The sequence below is a fragment of the Chiloscyllium punctatum genome, chromosome 13 (assembly GCF_047496795.1).
Source record: "Chiloscyllium punctatum isolate Juve2018m chromosome 13, sChiPun1.3, whole genome shotgun sequence".
NCBI classification, from domain to species: Eukaryota; Metazoa; Chordata; class Chondrichthyes; order Orectolobiformes; family Hemiscylliidae; genus Chiloscyllium; species Chiloscyllium punctatum.
Window position 1 is genome coordinate 29,781,041 of NC_092751.1, and position 20,172 is coordinate 29,801,212.

Below are 20,172 nucleotides of genomic sequence, written 5' to 3' on the forward strand. Positions count from 1 at the left end.
ATCTCATTGTGTTGTATTGTCTTCTTCCCACGTTACCTGTTATTGTGCGTGAAGTGAAGTTGATTTGCTCCTTCTGCGTGTCTTTTACAGTCTGAGTGATATGATGCATTTGTACTGATCCACCTTCTGACAGATTTTTCCATTTCACTTCAGCCCGCCCTAACTTCGGTATCTGATACCATCCCCATTGTCTGGGTGTTAAGCGCTCTTCTCAGATCCAGCCTACCCTCACCCAAAATAAATGCAAAACTCAGTCACACTGAGATCACTGCAATCAGGGGCATCTTCACTCCGAGGTCATTGATTATTCCTAGGAGAAAGTTAGGACTGCAGATGCTGGAGATTTGAGTCGGGAGTGTGGTGCTGGAAATGCACAGCAGTTCAGTCCGCATCCGAGGAGCAGGAGAATCCACGTTTCAGGTATAGCCCTTCAACAGAAATAAGGCTTATGAGTCGGGACTGAGAGATAAATGGTAGGGGTGCAGGGTTGGGCAGAGATAGTTGGGAAAGCGGTAGTTGGATGAAGGTGAGGGAGAAGATGATAGTTCAGAGGGAACAGTGATGGAATGGGTCCAGAGGGCGATGACAAGTTTGAGGCTTGGGACTTGTGGCAAGGGAAATGAGGAAATTGTTCAAATCACAAACTTACCCAGTGAAGTGACAGAGTCCCAACGCGGAATATACGTCGTTCGTCCTCCAGGTATTGGGTGGTTATGGTTTGGCGCTGAAGGAGGCCAAGGAGCTGCACGTCTTTGACGGAGTGGGAGGGGGAGTTGAAGTGTCCAGTTACGGGATGGTGAAGTTGGTGGGTGCGGTGTCCCAAAGATGTTCTCTGAAATGATCTGCAAGAAGGTGTCCTGTCTCTCTGATGTAGAGGAGTCCACATTGGGTTCAACGGATGCAATAGATGACCTTGGATGTTGTACAAGTGAATTTCTAACAGATGTGGAAGTATACCTTGGGCCTTAGACGGAGATGAATGGAGTCATGTGGGCGCTGCTTTTACCCTTCCTGCGGTGGCAAGAAAAGCTGCCAGTAGTGGGGTGTGGGTTTATTGACGGTTGTAGACCTGACGAGGGGCTCGTGGAGGGAATGGTCTTTTCAGAATGCTGATAAGGGTACGTAGGTAAATATATACCTGATAGTGGGGTCTGTATGGAGATTGCAGAAGTGCTGGAGTCTGATGTGGTTTATGCTGAGTTTGGTGGGGTGACAGTTGAGGACCATGGGGTTCTGTCCTTATTGCGGGAGGGGTGGGATTTAAGGGCGGTTGTGAGTGACGTGGAGGAGATGCACTGGAGATCAAGGTCAACCACGTGGGAAAGAGACCAACTGGGACTTCCTGAGGTAGAGTTGGTCATCCTGGGAAAAGATGTAGTGGAGGCGGAGGAATTGGGAATAAGGGATGGTGTTTTTACACGAGGTGGCGGAGGGGGTGTAATATTGGTACCCGTGGGAGTCGGTAGGCTTCTAGTACATCTCTGTCATTAATCATTCGCTGGAGACGGTGATGCACTGGTCCAAGAAGTTGAAGGAAGTTGCCAAGGAGATCCAGGTGAATTTGACGTCGGGGTGAAAGGTGTTGGTAACGTTGGTGAACAGTTCAACTCCTTGTGGGAGCAGGAAGTGGGGCCAATGGATTCATCAATATAGCGGAGTTACAAGTGGAGAGAGGTGCCAGTGTAACTGCGAAAGACGGACAATTCCACATATCTGACAAACAGGCAGGCATAGCTCGGTCACATGCAGGTGCACATGGCTACCACTTTGATTTGGAGGAAGTGGGAGGATTGGACAGAAATGTTGTTGAGCATGAGGACCAGTTTATCCAGTAGGATGAGGGTGTCGGTGGAAGTGTACTAGTTGGGATGGGGTGAGATGAAGAAACAGAGGGCTTGGAGACTTTCGTCATGGCAGATGGATGTGCAGAGGGACGGGATGTCTAAGGTGAAGATGACGTGTGGACCAGTGCTTCGGTGGTGTCACAAACGTAGGTGAGGATTTCCTGGACTGGGGAGACAGGAAGGTGTTGAGGTAGGAAGAGATGAGTTGGCTCGGACAGGCGCAGGCTGAGACAGCAGGTCATAGGAAGCAGGTAGAATCGGGCAGTGCGGGGTTCATGGACAATGAGGTTGGAGGCTGTGAATGAGAGATTCCCAGAGATGATGAGGTTGTGATGGTCTCGAGATTAGGTTACATGCATGCATGCATGTCTGACGAGGTGGCCGAGAGTTTAAGGCGATGCACTGCTAATCCATTGTGCTGTGCACGCGTGGGTTCGAGTCCCACTCTCGTCGCTAATTTTGGATTATCACAGCTGTCTTATTGAAATTGGAACTCCAATTGTTTGTTGAAATGCATCGACGGTATTATAAAACCTCAAACAATAATTTTAGCCTGTTGCCTAACTGCATTGAAATGTAGATTGAAATGGGACAACGAAAAGGAACGCGATTTTCTTTCCCAAGTCAAGTTGCTGTTAACTTTTATCGTATGAAAGAGATCCAGGAAAACCAAATAACGAGAGATGCGATGTGCATCTTTAATGCAATGGTCCTTAACGAGTGTTTTGTCAAATGAAATCTGAAGCAGGTTGGGTAGAAGTGATTCATCTTGGTGGGAAGAGCGCAGAGAGACACCACAAAATAATAGAGATATTTCAAAAGATGCAGGGGTGGGTGTAGCGACACAAAAAAACTGGCTGTGATTGCACAGGAGAGAATTGCCGATGTGGGTACCGTGCATTGGCACGGACAGACTTACACATTGGTCTCACCCTTTCCCCCTTGTTCTCGCCATTGATGAAGGCTGAACATAAGACACAGATAAGCACAAGATGTGGGAAGCAAGCTCCCTCTCGTTATGCACACACTGGAATGCATCACATTGAACTATGAACAACTTGAGAAGTCAGCATTTTAACTGCAGGAAGTGAACGTAAACTGTGGATCAATAACCACAGATTAATGCAGCATAAACATGAAAAATGATTTAAAGTGTCTTTAAACGCATGTCATTAACAGACATTTCGTTCTAATACCCGACATGCCTTTCGTGGGAAATCATGTCTCACAAACTTGATTGAGTTTTTTGAAGAAGTAACAAAGAAGATTGATGAGGGAAGAGCAGTAGATGTGATCTACATGGACTTCATGGAGGACTGATTAAGGAAGATTAGATCTCATGGAATAAAGGGAGAACCAACCATTTAGAAACAGAACTGGCTCAAAGGTAGACGACTGAGGGTGGCGGTGGAGGGTTGTTTTTCAGACTGGAGGCCTGTGACCAGTGGAGTGCCACAAGGAATGGTGCTAGGTCCTCGACTTTTTGTCATTTACATAAATGATTTGAATATCAGCATAAGAGGTACTGTTAGTAAGATTAGAGATTACACCAGAATTGGAGGTGTAGTGGACAATGAAGAACATTAACTCAGATTGCACCAGGATCTGGACCAGATGGGCCAATGGGTTAAGAAGTGACAGATGGAGTTTAATTCGGATAAATGCAAGGTGCTGCATTTTGGGAAAGTAAATGTTAGCAGGACTTATATAAATAATGATAAGGGCTTGGGAATGTTGCTGAAGAAAGAGACCTTGGAGTGCAGGTTCATAGCTCCTTGAAAATGGAGTCGCAGGTCGATAGGACAGTGAAGAAGGCGTTTTGTATGCTTTCCTTTATTGTTCGAAGTAATGAGTACAGGAGTTGGGAGGTCATGCTGCGGCTGTACAGGACATTGGTTAGGCCACTGTTGGAATATTGCGTGCAATTTTGGTCTCCTGCCTATTGGAAAGATGCTGTGAAACTTGAAAGGGTTCAGGAAGGATTTCCAAGGATGTTGAAAGGGTTGGAGGATTTGAGCGTTAGGGAGAGGCTCAACAGGCTGGAGCTGTTTCCTCTGGAGCATTGTAGGCTGAGGGCTGACCTTATAGATGTTTACGAAATTATGAGGGGCATGGATACGATAAATGGACAAAGTCTTTTCCCTGGGATCAGGGAGTTCAGAACTAGAGGGCATAAGTTTTGTATGAGAGGGGAAAGATATAAAAGAGACTTAAGGGATAACGTTTTCACACAGAGCGTGGTACGTGTATGGAATGAGCTGCCAGAGGATGTGGTGGAGGCTGGTACAACTGCAACATTTCAGAGGCATTTGGATGGGAATATGCAGAGGATGTGTCTGGAGAGATATGGACCGGGTGCTGGCGGTTGGGACTAGATTGGGTTGGGATATCTGGACGGCGTAGCAGGTTGGGCTGAAGGGTCTGTTTCAATGCTGTACATCTCTATGACCATATTTTAAGGTGGATGACAACAATACCAATTTTGTTTAGAAATTGAGATCTATTTCATCATTTTACACAGCGACCAAGTTCAATTTAAATAATACAAATAACGTACGCTCACACGGAATAAAACTGTGATTTTATTACAAACATTGTCCTTTTTAAGGAGCAGTAACTCAACATGAAAAATAAGATGTATTTTTTATTGAACATAGGTCAGTTAACACCATTATCTTAATTCGCATTGACTGCAATATGCACATGGTAAATAAGGTTAAAGAAAGAAAGTATTTTGGAAATAATGATTCGGTGGTGACGAAAAATAAGATTAGGTTCTCATGATGCGGATATTCCACCAATGGCTCCAGTGGTGGAAATGGTCAGTGGGCAGTATTTCTATGATGGTATAGAGGTGTGTGAGCTGCCAGTGTTGGGAGCTCGCACCTCATCTGGAGCAGCCTCTGTTGACATGGACCAGGGAGCATTGTGACATCAGACTTGGAGGTCCAACCACACCTGGAGCAGCTTTTATTAACATGTAGCGGCAGGGAGCATTGGGACATCAGACTCCGAGATCCAACCTCATTTGGAGTAGCATCTGTTGACATGGACTAGGGAGCTTTGCGGGATCATTCTGAGAGCTCGACCCTCATCTGGAGCAGATTTTCATGACGTTGAGCAGCAGGGAGCATTGGGACATCAGAGTGGGAGCTCCAATCTCACTTGCAGCAGCTTCTATTGACATGGACCAGCAAGGAGCAATGGAATGTCAGGTTGGTAGCTGCAACCTCACTTGGAGCAGCTTGTATTTACATGGAAGAGGAGGGAGTATTGAGACATTAGGCTGGGGGAAACAATATTCAATTAATTTAATCTGAAGTAAAATAAGTTTCAACACCTCAGATGTTAATTGATTTATGAAGAATCTGTCGCTGGAAAAATAAAATTCTTTCGATATTGATGACAAGTCCTGCAAATATTCAACACAGGAAAACGCATTACTATAGAGAGAAATGCAAGTGATATTTCAGGTCTTTGACTTTTTCTTTTCTGGCCGACTCTACACTGGATTACATGACCAAAAGGACTTTTTCACTCATTTCATGTTATTTAGTTTCCTGCAAATACGGACAGGTCATTGACGTAATCTAAAGCTGAAAACTATGGGAAATGCGATGTTGTGATTAGTCTGGAGTTTACCTCGAATGTAGTGGAAACACAGCAAAATAAGTTGTAATTTCCTCGATCATCAGTGACCTCATTGATTGGCTGATCAGATTATGAATGGTAGTTTTATTTGAGGACCATTTGAAGTGAATCAATGATGGCGATTACTGTGTTTTTTATTCACCTTGGGAATGTTACCGTTATTGCTCATGTCCTCGTTCACATCACAGCTCGGCAGAATGTAAAGTCACAGCTGTGTATCTGGCCAGTGTTACAACCATTCGTATCGCTGGAATACGGATCAGATGGTTGTAAGTTCGAACTTTACTTGGCGCATGCGCATTGTGGAGATTCACAACACATCCAAGCTAATTCTTTTGGTGACACTGAGGTGGATAATGTTTGGAATTTTCATCTCTACGAACGAAAATTCTTTCACTGTCTTTGATCAGTTAAATATTACCAAGAACAATCAGAGTTACAAATCACACAGCACCAGGTTGCATCGAACAGGCATATTTGGAAGCAACATCTTCTTCATCAGGTGGTTGACAACTGTTGGACTCTAATCTGCCTTTGCATGATTTTCAGATTTGTCCAACCCAGTCCAACACCAACACTTCCAAGTCATGGGTACCATCGACACTACTAACGATCGGTTAAAGTCCAGATGATCTTCCAAAAGATCGCGCATATTGACAGACACACCAAGCTTCTGCAGAAAAATACCCACCTGATGAAGGAGCGGCTCTCTGGAAGCTAGTGCTTCCAAATTAACCAGCTGGACTATGCCCAGAGATCGTGTAATTTTTAACTTTGTCTACCCAACTCAAACACTGGCACTTCCATATCATAGACAACATCAGTCATGTCCCAGCGCTGTCAGAGAAGGCAATCCTGAAAGAGCAGCACACATTGCACATAGGTACGTTTCATTTTCAGAAACCAACCCACTCAATCGCTGCAGCTCCTGTGTATGAAAAGCACAGAAAAGAAATAGCTGAGATTCAGTTTTGACAATATTTTGAAACTCTTTGGGAAGTGGAATCAGGGGAGAATGAAGGATGAACTGTCTGACTGTGCAGAGAGAAGGAATGCACTTTTCTTTTCTTTCAAGGGCGAGGGTATTGACTGATCTAAGGCATTTAGCAGATTCCTGGTAGACCTGCTCTCTCTGCGAGAGGAACAAGAAATCCTGATATCCTGAACGGTAATGAAACCCAGGCCACTCAGTGAAAGCGCCGAATACCAATCACTAGATCACCAGGGATAAGGGCAGAAACAGTTGCACAGTTTCTTCATAACACAGGTTTTGGAATTATGTCACTGTAGATACGTTTTCCCTCGAAAATGAATGAATTATCGAGTGTTTACAGCACAGTAATAGGACCCATCATCTCACTTCCCAGTTCCGGGTCTGTACCCTTGTAAACTCTGAAGTTTCACGTGTTCATCTCAATGCTAATTACCCTGGAACGTTTTAATCTTGTAAGGCACAATAAATGGGATTGAGGTTTGAGATGGGAAAAATGTGTTTACACCCAGTAGGGGAACTGAACGCCATTTTTATGCACAGACTGCAGCACGCAGACACATTTCCCCAGGAATGAAACAGGTTTCGTGAAAAAACAAGCACAAAGTAAGATGTCACCCTCTTGACTGATATTATCCCGTTTCAGACTTCAACACCAGTGTCTGGTTACAGCAAAGAAAGGCAGCATTCAGCCCGTCACGTCCCAGTGTTCCTTGCCCATTGTTTCCCCATTACTCTGTAGTTTATACTGCCTCACCTCGTTCTTGCTGTAAAACTGGATCATTGCTCACGCCCGCTATTTCCTGTCCTGCTGAACGGTATTCCTCAATTTCTTGGACAGAAAAACAGGAATGGATTATTTCAAACACTTTTCTAGTTTACAAGGCCAGTGTTATCACCACTGAGCCAGCACATTGCCAGTTCAGAGTTAAGGTCTCATACATTAGAAACTTCAATGCAACAGATGATTGTTTAGCCTCAGTGTTGTAAGCCAAACAACAAGACTGGAATGGAGCCGAGGGCATCATGCACAATAGGATGGGAGAATAGAATGATGAATCTCATGGTGTCCACGGTGGTGTTAACAGAAATCTTCCCTGGTAGTATAGTGATGAGGATTCAATGCTTTCATTGTCATGGCTTGTTAAATGTTAACGTTTACAGTAATCAACATGAAATACTGCCTGAACTTTCGAAGCACAATGATGTTGTGCAGAAGTCAGAACCGCTTCCCTGTATGTTACAGTTCCGCATCAGCAACTTCAGCTGCAATTGCCTGACGTTCAATCAGTTTAAATCAAGAACGGAGCGAGCGTCAGGAAAATGGAAGGGGTCTGGTAGTTTGAGAGAGTTAAAAACATGCCTGGTGGAGCCAGATTCAATGTCGTTACTGAATATCGATTTTGCAGTTTACCTTAGTATACTGATCACTCCGGATCAATTACCCATATTATCTGCCATTTGTTTTGTTCTTTGTTCATTTCACTTCGGTTCAGTGTTCCGGGGCGACACGCATTTTTATTTTGGCACATGTTACTCAGATCTGTTTTGCAGCTTCATATTAAGGCCAACAATTTTAGGAACAGAAAGACACTACTCAGACGTCAAGTCTGTTCCACTATTGAATGGTGTCATTTCTGATCTGATAACCTTGAATTGCACTTTCTTTCCTTTCCCCATAACGCTTGATGTCTTTGCTGTTTGAAGATCTGCCAATCTCAGCCTCATTGCACCTAATGACCCTTCCTCAACAACCTTCTGCGACAAGATCCACAGATCCAGAACTGAGAGAATAACTGCTTCCTCATCTCTGTTTTAACTGTGAGATCCGCATTCTAATACGAAGTTAAAAATCATACAACACCTGGTCATAGTCCAACTGGTTTAATTGGAAGCATGAGCTTTTGGAGAGCTGCTTCTTCATTAGGTGTTTGTGGAGTACACAGTTGTAAGATACAGAACTTATAGCAAAAGTTTACAATGTGATGTAACTGAAATTATACATAGAAAAATATCTTGATTGTTTGTTAAGAGTTCTATCTGTTAGAATGACCATGTTAGCTTTACTTCTTTCTTATGTAAATTGCAAAACTTTATTTGAAAGTTACATTCTCAGGTGAACTTTATTAAAGAGTGTCAGCCCCGAGAATATTTTCAAGGTGTTAGTCCCTGTGTGCTGTGTCCGTGCCATAACGTTTAGACTGATGCTAATCTCGGCACAATGGTTAGCACTGCTGGCTCACAGCGCCAAAGACGCAGGTTCAATTCCCACCTCAGGCGACTGACTGTGTGGTGTTTGAGCATTCTCCCAGTGTCTGCTTGGGTTTGCTCCGGTTTCCTCCCACAGTCCAAAAATGTGCTGGTTAGGTGAAATGGCCATGTTAAATTGCCCGTAGTGTTCGGTGTAGAGGAATGGGTTTGGGTGGGTTGTGCTTCGGCGGGTTGGTGTGGACTTGTTGGGTCGAAGGGCCTGTTTCCACTCTGTAAGTAATCTAATATAAGAAAAAACCCACTGCAGGCAAGGATGCTTTGAGGCATGGTACATTTGTGAAAATGAGCAGAGGCTACAGCAACGGATGAATGGAACTGCACATCCATCACAAACAGGTGCGTTCCTTGCCAGCTGGAGAGCACTTCAGTGGTCCAGGACATTCGACCTCGGACTTTCGGGTGACAGTCGTCCAAGGAAGACTTCGGAACAGGCAGCACCTAAAAGTTCCCGAGCAGAAGCTGGTCGCTAAGTTCGGTACAAATGAGGATGGCCTCAACTGGGACCTTAGGTTCATGTCACAGTACAGGTGATCCCATTGCCCTAGCTACACACAGAGACCCTCCTACACACACGCACACACACGCATATATACGTTTGTGCGGTGAATTTGTGCTTGCAGAGTTACATTCTACTTTGTTCAAAAACTGAATTAATTCATGTAAGTCTCAGTTAACTCATTTTTAAAAAAAAATTAGAATCATTCTAAACATTATGGAAAAGACAGCAGCACAAGGGGGCTGACATCAATTGTTTAATGTTTAATGTTCACCTGAGAATATGACTTTAAAATAAAAGATTTTGCGCTTTACAGATGAAAGAAGTGAAGCTAACACGGTCATTCTAACAGATGGAAGACTTAGCAAACAATGAAGGTATTTTTCAATGTACAATTTAGTTACATCACCCTGTAAAATTAGATTACTTACAGTGTGGAAACAGGCCCTTCGGCCCAACAAGTCCACACCGCTCCGCCGAAGCGTAACCCACCCATACCCCTAACACTACGGGCAATTTAGCATGGCCAATTCACCTAACCTGCACATCTTTGGAGTGTGGGAGGAAACCGGAGCACCCGGAGGAAACCCACGCAGACACGGGGAGAACGTGCAAACTCCACAAAGTCAGTCGCCTGAGGCGGGATATTGTGCGATAAATTCTGTGTCTTACAACTGTGTACTCCACAAACACCTGATGAATGAGCAGCGGTCCAAAAGCTAGTACTTCCAATTAAACCTGTTGGACTAAAACTGGTGTGTAATTTTCAATTTTGCATACCCCAGTCCAAAATTATCATCTCTGATTCATTCGATACGAGGCGCTTTGATCACTGAACCAAACTTTCTGCATCCAACTTATTAAATCCTTGAAAAAACCTATATGTCTCAATAATGATCATTTTGTTGTACTGAGTCTAAGCAGGCAAAGGCAACTGATTTCAGCGTTTCTTCCCATTTGATTTCATCTCCAATATGAAATTCTCACTGACTCTAACAGAACTGCTATCTTTGCTGTTTTCTCATGTCAGGAATTCAGATTCAATTTAAGATTTTCGTGAGGAACAACAAATCTCTTTCACTGACTGGAAATCAACATTGGGAAATAGCGGTGAGAGAGCTGAATTTCAACCCTTTCTTCATCAGCTTCCTTCTTCTTTCTATTAAAAGGTTTAGATTCCAATACAGACAAAAGGTGCAGGTTGCGGAAGTCACGTGTTTGTACTTTCACTGACACTCTGTCTCGCCGGGAACTGCAGACCTTCCCCACACTGATTCAGACTGCACTGTCCTTCCTGTGACATGTCCCATGGGGAATGGAAGGACAGGCATTAATAAACCACATTTGGGAATGTAGCGACGCTTTTAAAACATTTACACTGCCCCAGCGAGAAATCGAGTTCCTATCTCCCGCATAACATGCGACGACACTAACCACTATACTAACGAGGACAACCGTTTCCAAGGAGACCCTTCAGCCCGTTGTGGCTCCATTTGTCGAAAACAACTGCTTAACGACCAGAATCGATTGGCCTATAGCCTTATAGGTATCGGCAGAACATATTCACATGTGAATATTTCTTCAGGTTATAAGGGCTCCTACCTCTCTGACGCTTACAGATAGTGTGTTTCTAATTCCAACACCCGCCGGCTTATAACGCTTTTGCACACATCGACCTAAACCTTTCTTTCTTTCTCATTAAATTTCTGGCCCCATGTGATCGATCTCTCCATCGATGGGAAACGCTTCTTTCAGTCTACCTTATCCCTTATTTTGTACATCTGAACCATGCCTTCTCACAAACTCCTCTGCATGGTGACAAACAACCCTGTCTCTCTTCATGATGGAAACTCTTTCACCCAGACACTATCCGAGTGAATCTCTCCTGCACCTTTCCCAGTGCGATCACATCCCTGGAGACATTTGAATTGCAGACAATAGTTTAGGTAGAGCCGAATAACCCTTTCTACATTCTGCAGCTTTTGTTGCCTTGCGGTCTGGAGTCACATGGAGGCCAGACCAGATAAGGACTGCAGTTTCCTTCCCTCAAGGACGTCAGTAAAACAGGTGGGTTTTTTCAGACAACGGATTTACCATGTTTTAATTCTAAGTATTTATTGTATTCACATTCTATCATCGTGGTGGTGGGGCTGGGAGCGACCCCATCTCCCCAGAATATCACTTGGTTTTCTGTATTAACAATGCAGCAATAAGACCACGAGGCTATCGCAGAAAGCCAGCGAAGCTGAACATTTCTAATCGTCTCTTTTCCTCTGTGCCCTTTTATGGAGCCTCACACTTCAATAATCTCTGGTCCATGTCAGTAAAATCTTCTAAAAGAGGATTGATCTCACAGCCACGATATCCAAACGGAGCAAAAGATTTGAATGTGCCAATGAAGAGATTGGGACAAGGTCACCCAGCAACAGTGAGTGCAATGGCACAGACTGGACGGTATCAAAGCGTATGTTAGACTGTGCTGTGCCTCAGTCAAATGGAACGAGTGACGGAAAAGAGAATGAGGGAGAGTGGGAGGGAGAGACATCTTCGAGAACTTTTGGGTTTAAATCCTGATACATGAAACGCAGAAATGTCAGAGAAGGAAATTCGATGGAAAACAAAACATCACTTCGAAGAATATTATCATGTAAAAATAATTAACTTCTTACCGTGTATAAAGAAAGTGAAACGTTGAGAGAACTGACCGCCATGATGAGGATTCGAGCCGAGGTCGCTACAATTACAACGCAGAATATGAACTACTAAACTGTTCCAGCAATCCACAAACCACGCTTGCAAACTGCAACCAGTATGGTAGCAGAGGAAATGTCAGGGTGAATGTACAATATCAGGACTTAGCAACAGGCATGTGGAAACGCAGAATGCGCTGAATCTTTAACTTTTACTTCCTCAGAGACTGTGAAGATTCCATGAATGAGAGTATTGGAGAATGGGATTAATAAAACTCTCCAAACTCATGGGACAGTGCAGGATATTGTTCAAGCGTATGCTTCAACAGCATTATAGTTTAACATCGGCTACTTCATCACTTTGCCTACACAAGGCAGTACCAACTGCTACAGGCAGTTACACATAATTCCGGTTCCAGACCTGGATCAGAGAAACTGTGTGAAGCAGCCACGAAGATCAAATTGGAAATTGGAATGGAATAACAGTAGAGAGGCGCATGTATTTCCGAGGTTGAGATTGCTCCTGGTCAAAAGCAGGGCGGAAGCGAATACTTGCCAACATTTATTATATTATAGCCATAAGCAGTACATGTTGCTGATACAGCCGATTGGCGTATCTAAAGCGTGTTGAACCTTTAACTTTGGGGTGGCAAGGTTCGAAATTTCATTTTCCTGTTTGGATCAGTGTTTTTGACATTGGCAGTAGCAGCTGCTCTTGCTTGCATCAGCTCAGAATCAGTTTCTTGTTCCCAGTAAATGCTGGAACCTAGAGAATGTGGTGTTGTGGTTAATAATAAACGAGTCATCCTTGGGGACTCAGACACGGAACTGGTAATGTTAAAGTTCGACGAATAAAACCTGGAATGAAAGCCTGACCTCAGGTACAGAGAACATGCCTTTAATTTCCTGCAACCCCATTCATGCATGTCCCCTATGCAGTGAATGCTAACATCTTTGCCCGATCCTGCCTACTTCTGACTCCAGGAGAGGACCAACATAGCTGACACTTAATCCGAGAATGGCGACCGTGTCGGGAAGCAGGCCATCTGGCCCTTGCAGGCGACACCATCCCTGCACATTTTATCAGACCCACACTCCATACCTATTCCATTCCCCTTCATTTCCCATGACTGATCCCAGTAACCCGCACACCTTCAGTCTGTGGGAGGAAACTCACACAAACAAAGAGAGAATGTGCAAACTGCACAAAGTCACACGAGACTGGGATCGATTCCATGTCTCTCGTCCAGCGAGACAGCAGCGAATCAGGATGAACAACAAATGCTGTCCGGACCAGCGACATCCACACCCTGTGGGTATATCAGGAAGAATAAAAACACATTCACAACATGGACAACGGGATTGGCATCTGCGTGGACATGATTTGAACCCATCGTTCACCCTGGGTAGATACAAGGACACAGATATCACAGAGAAACCAGGGAAATGCGGGATTCAATTATCTGCTGAAGTGGAACTCATTTACTCAGTCAAACTGGGGACAGACTGTTAAACAGTCCCGTGTGTGGGAAGGGCTCAATGAGCAAAATAGCCTCCAGAGTAACCAACAAGATTATATATCCCAAAGGAGATCAATTAAACTGTCACTGCTGCTGTTAATCCCAACCAGCTGCCTGTTCCAGAGCGTCAAAGCCATAGACTCAAACAGCATGAAAACAGGCATTTCACTCCAACCAGCTCATACTGAACATAATGCCAAACTAAGCAAGCCGCATCTGACCGCTCCTGTAACTGTTGAGGGTTAATAATAATATTGTGATATCATTACTGCATTGTTAATATGAATGTCCAGATATAACTCTGTGGAATCGGATTCATATCCTGCCATGGCTCATGCTGGAATTTTATTTCAATAAATACCTAGACTTGAAGAGTCTAATGATGATGTTGAATCAGTTGTTATAGATATGATTCACTAATGCCTGATAGGGAAGGAAACTGCCATACTTATCTGGTCTGGCTGCATGTGACTTCAGATCCTTAATATCGTGGTTGATTCTGAACTTTCCCCTGTGCAATAAATAATGGACTAGGCATGAATGAATAGCTTTTTAAAATCCCACTGAAACTTTCCAATTCATTTATCCATCCAAATATCCTGTAAATAGTGTAAATGTACTTTCATTCATTACTGCCTCAGGAAGTGAATTGCACACATAAGCCATTCTCTGTTACAAAAGCCTCTCATGTCTTATTTTAAATCGCTCTTTTCACCTAAAACATTTGCCTTCTCTTCTTGTAGTTCCCCCTCCTTGGAGAAAAGACAGTTACAGTTAACTCTAGCCGAACTCTCAATAATTTATAAATTTCTATCAGGTCGCCTTTCAAACTCCAGTGCTCGAGTGAAAATATTCTCAGCCTATCCAGCCTTTCGTTATAACTCAAACATTCCCCACTAGCAATACACTGGTATATCTCTTCTAAACCTACTCCAGCTAAATAATTTCCTTGCTATTACTGGGCGGCAAGAACTGGACGAAGTATTCCAGAAGAGGCCTCACCCAATGTCCGATCAATTTCAACATAACGTACCAACTCCTATGCTCAACGGACTGAGCAACGAAGGCAAGATGACAACTTTATTTAACAATTCTGTCTATATTTGGAGCAAACAAAAAAAATTATGTACCTGCATCCCTGGCCTCTGTGTTCCACAACACTACGCAACGCCCTATCACTAATTGTATAAGTCCCACTCATATGTGATGTAGCAAAATGCAATACCATCCATTTATCCAGATTGATCTCCATGTGACATTTTTCAGCCCAAAGGCGCATTGGATTAAGATCCTTCTGATATCTTGGATCACCTTCTTTACCGTCTCTAATTCTGTTGTCCTCTGAAAGCTTATGAATCATGGCTTCTATGAATTCCATTGTTTTCTCATATAGGTCCATGATTTATACTTATTTGTGTGGCCATCATTTAGAAGTTTGCAAATCATGTAACAAGTAGTCATGTAGTTAACCATGAGGAAGAAAGCCATAGACTGCAGGGAGATTGGAAACAATTAGCAAGAAAAAGTGCTGAAAAGAATTGAATCCAGTGAAGTGGGTGAGAATGAATTTGGGGAGGAACAATGATAAAAGTTTGAATACTGACTGGTTTATAGTAATAAAAGAGAAATTGGAGTCGGCATTCACGAATGTTTGAAGGTGATTGGACAAGGGATCAAGTGGTCTCGAGGCTCTAGAGATACTTTCTGTTCTTCACTGCAGGTGGGAAGGTAGAGCAGGGAAATAATGTGGAACTTTAGCAAATGCCTGTTCAGAGAAGAGTTAGAGGACCGGCCACAAGTCTGGTCATTGCATTAATCATTTTTTTTGGAAGAATGATAAAATAGAAGAAGGAGGGCGGAAATAGACAATTTGGCCCACCAACTCTGAATCAGCACTCAATCAGATCTTCGCTGACAATGCTGCACGTCAGACTGGCACGTTCCTTGGAGCGGAAGTTTCAGATGGAGGTCATTCGATGCATAATTCCGTAAGACAATAGAGCAGAAATTAAACCATTCAGGGCAGTGTGTCTGCTCTGCCATTAAATCATGGCAGACATCTTTCCAAACCCAATTGTCCTGCTTTCGGCCCAATGGGCGGCACGGTGGCACAGTGGTTAGCACTGCTGTCTCACAGTACCAGAGACCCGAGTTCAATTCCCGCCTCAGGCGACTGACTGTGTGGAGTTTGCACGTTCTCCCCGTATCTGCGTGGGTTTGCTCCGGTTTCCTCCCACATTCCAAAGATGTGTGGATCAGGTGAATTGGCAATCCTAAATTGCCTGTAGTGTAAGTAAGGGGTAGATGTAGGGGTATGGGTGGGTTGCACTTCGGCGGGGCGGTGTGGACTTATTGGGCTGACGGGCCTTTTCCACACTGAAAGTAATCTAATCTAAAAAACCTTCATCCTTTTGACAACCACGCTGCGACATATCTCAGTCTTACATTCAATCAAAGACCTGGCTTTCACAGCCTTGTCTGGCAATGAATTCCATACATTCACCACTCTCTGGCTGAATAAGTGTATCTTATACTTTTCTCAAATGTCTTCCCTTTTCTCCAAGGCTTTGACTTGAGGTTATAATCTCTACTAAAAATGGAAACACCTTCCCAGCATCCACTCTGTCCAGACCATGCACGATTCTATAAGTACCATTTAGATTTCCTCTTATCCTTCTAAACCTCGTCTAATATAGACCCCGAGTAGTCAAACGTTCCTCATGTGTCAAGCTTTTCATTCCTGGGACCATAATCGTGAATCACCTCTGAACACACCCCAGGACCAGTGCATCCTTCCTGAAATTTGAGCACCAAACGTACGCACAGTAATCCAGATGTGGTCTGACCAGACCCTTATAGAGTCACGGAAGTGCATCCCTGCTTTTATATTCAAATTTTCCAAAAATAAATGTCATCATTGCAAATGCCTTCCTAACTACAGATTCGACCTGCAAGTTCATCAAGAGAGAATCCTGGGCAAAACACTCAAGCATCTTTGCACTACAGACATGTGAAATTTCGCCCATTTAGACAATAGTCTGCATCTTTATTCTTTCTACAAAAGTGCATCACCTCACACTCATCCACACTATGCTCCATTTGCCATTTTTTTCCGACGCTCCCTACATGTCCATATCCTTCTGCAGCATCCCCGCCTCCTCACTGCTACCTGTCCTTCTGCCTTTGCATTGTCTGAAAATTGACACACATTGCCCTCAGGTACTTTATCTCAATCGCTACTGGAGAAAATGAAATGTTGTGCTCCCAACACAGCCTTGAGGAACGCCACTTGTCACAGCTGCCATCCTGAGAAGGATCCTTTTGCTCCCAATCACTGGTTTCTGTCCAGCGAGCGCACCTTGCCTCTGAAACCATGGGACCTTATCTTATTCAGTAGCCTCCTATGCGACAAATATCAAAGGCCTTCATGAAGTCCAGGCACATAACATCCATTTGCCTTCCTTAGTCTACCTTCCTCATTACTTCCTCAAAGAGGAATTCTTGCAGATTTGTCCAGCATTGTCTCCCCTTGGGGAAATCATACGGATTTTGCCTTATTTTGACATACACTTACAAGTATTCAGAAATTTCATCCAACGCAATGGATTCCAGGACATTATCCACAACCAACATTTGGCTGATTGGTTTGTAATTTGCCAGCTATTGTGTTGTTTCTTTTTTAAACTGGGTGTCACGATTGTGATTTTTCAGTCCTGTAGTACCGCTCCTGATTCGATCGATTCCTGAAATTTCTCTACCATAGAACTATGGGGGGTACTCCATCTGATCCAGATGATTTATCCACATTCAGGCCATTCAGTGTTTCTTGCAACTTCTCAGTGATGGCCACTCGACTCACATCTGTTCCCCTATTCTTTGTAGGTTTGGGTATAACTCATGTCTTCCACCGTGAAGACTGGCACAAAATAATTTTTCAGTTGCCCCATTATTTCTTCGTTCCATGCTACTATCTGTCAAGTGTCATTTTCCAGTGGCCCATTGTCCACGTCTACCTCTTTTTTGCGTTTATATCAATAAAGAAACAACTGCAGTCTTCCTTTATATGAGTAGTTACTTTAGATTTAGTCTTCTCCCTCCTTATTGGTTTTGTTGTTGACCTTTGTGGGTCTTTGTGAGCCTCCCAATCTTCTGATTATTCACTGCCCTTCGCCACATTATATATTTTCTCTTTTGCTTTTATGCTATCGATGACTTCCTCAGTCAGCTATGGTTGCCTCATCCTCCCTGCACCATGCCTCATTTTCCACAGGATGTGTCTCTGATGTGTCTACCGAATTACTCTCGGACACTTCTGCCATTGCATTTCCACTTTCCTGCATTCTAGCCAAGTTCCTCTCCTCACCAATTTCATCCCGCTCCTCCCTCATGCCTCTGTAATTGTCTTTATTCAACTTTAAAACCGTTACCTCTGATTGTATATTCTCCCTCTCAAATTGCAGGGTAAATTTAATCATGTTATCATTACTGCCTCCTAAGGGGTCCTTCATCTTCAACTCCCTTGACACGTCTGCCTGATTGCACAACTCTAAATCCAGTATTGCCTGTTACCTACTTGGCTCCACCACAAGCTGCTCCAAAAATCCATCTCGTCGACATTTCACAATTGAATTGAATTGAATTTATTGTCACTTGTTCTGAGGCACAGTGAAAAGCTTTGTCTTGTGATCAATACAAACAGATCGCAGTGTTAAGTAGCATCGTTGTATTAATAACATGTAAACATATAATAGGTTGGCCTTTGTGATTGTCGGGGCCGAGTTCACCACTCACTGTGTCTCCGATCTTGAATGGTACAGATGCCATACCAGGTCGTGATACATCCAGATAGCGTGCTCTCAATGGCGCCCCTATAAATGTTGGCAAATGTATTCACAGTGGTGCTTCAAGTGATCATCATTTCTAAAAAAAAATTCCACCACCTCTCGCAAGATGTAATCATCACAGATATATCGCTCTCCTGTCGCTGTCCACCAACCACAGGGACCATTCCCTAGCGGAAACCTTGTTGCACTTTATCTTCACTCCCAACACCTCCCACAATTGCCCCATGGAGTCTTCCAACTGCATCGCGGCTTTTGTGACACACAATACATAGAACCTAAAAACACGAGCAGGAGTAGGGTGTCCGGTCCTTCAAGTCTGCTACACCGTTAAATGACATCATTGCTGATCTTTCTAAAGACTCGAAACCGCTTACGTGCCCTCTCACTCTATCCCTTATTTCATTTATTGTTCAAAAGAAGTATCGCGCTTAGCTATAAAAACTTTTATTGAACTAGCGTCAACTTCTTCGCTGGTCTAGGTTTTCCATATATTAACATCTGTCTGGGTGAAGAAGATCCTTCTGAACTCAGTCCTAAATCTGCTCCCTCTAAACCTGAGGCTATGACCTCCTGTCCTAATTTCACCCGCAAGTGGAAGCATCCTTTCGAATTCTACCTAATCTATTCCGTTTAAAGTAAGATTCCCTGCTCATTCTTTTAAATTCCAAAGAAAGTAATTCCTAATTATAGGAGGAATTATAGGCGAACCCCGCCAACTCCGGAATCAACCTAGTAAACGTTCTCTCCACCGCCAACCCCCACCCCGCCCAATGCCAGTATATCTGTTCTCAAGTAAGGGGATCAAAAGTGCATGCAATACACCAAGGATAGCCTCACCAGCACCTTTGACAGCTGCAACGTAACATCTCTGCTTGAACCTTCATGAACCTATGTCGCATCTGTCCAATTTGTATTGAGAAGCCCCGCTATTTCTTCCTTGATTATACACTCAAGCATCTTCCCCACTGCAGACATTAAGCTAACTTATCAATAATTCCCAATCTTTTATCCACCTGCATTTTTAAACAATGGTGTCACACTAACTGTTTTCCAGTCTGCTGGGACTGCCACCCAATCTAGTGAATTTGAAAATTGCCAAGAGTGCACTTGCTGTTTCTCCCGCCATCTCCTTTCATAGCCTGAGATTCATTCCCTCACAGCCAAGAGACTTGTCCATCCTCAGCTCCATTAGATTTCCTAACACTACCTCTTCTGTAATAATGTTTGTTTCCAGGTTCTAACCTGCATTTGTCTCTTTGCCACTTACTGGCATGTTATTAGTATCCTCCACTGCGATGACTGACACAAAATACCTGTTCAATGCCTCGGTCATTTCATCACATCGGATAGCTAAATGTCCCTTCTCATCCTCGAAACCACCAACATTTATTTTAGCCACTCTTTTTTCGTTTTATATTTTTATAGAAACTTTTGCTATCCATCTTTGTATTCTGAACTAATTTGTTTTTCCTCTCATCTTTATCTTCTTTAAAGTTTTCTCAATATTCCAGTTTCATGCTGTTCTTGGCCACTTGGTATGCCTTCCCTTTCACTTTGATAGCATCCCTTGTTTCCTAAGACACACAGGGCAGATTATCCCTTTTTTTTACAAAACTTCGTTTTCAGTTGAATATACTTTTGATGAGCACTTCTACAAAAACATCGTTTTTGGAAGTCCTCCACTGCTCGATATCTGTCCCACCAAATAACCTTTGCTTCCAGTCTACTTTCGCCAGGTGCACTCTCGTTCAATTGTTGTCCCCCCTGAACATGCACAGGACCCTGGCATTGGATCTTCGTTTCACACTCCCCATATGAATCCTAAATTCTGCCATACTGTGATCACTCGTTCCAAGAGGATCCCT

At 43.5% G+C, this 20,172-nt stretch overlaps 1 non-coding gene across 1 annotated transcript; it reads left to right on the forward strand.

Moving 5' to 3' along the window:
* The first annotated feature begins 2,215 nt into the window (after positions 1–2,215).
* trnas-gcu (transfer RNA serine (anticodon GCU)) lies at positions 2,216–2,297 on the forward strand. Its single transcript has one exon. It is a non-coding gene; the product is annotated as a tRNA-Ser (tRNA).
* Positions 2,298–20,172: the final 17,875 nt, after the last annotated feature.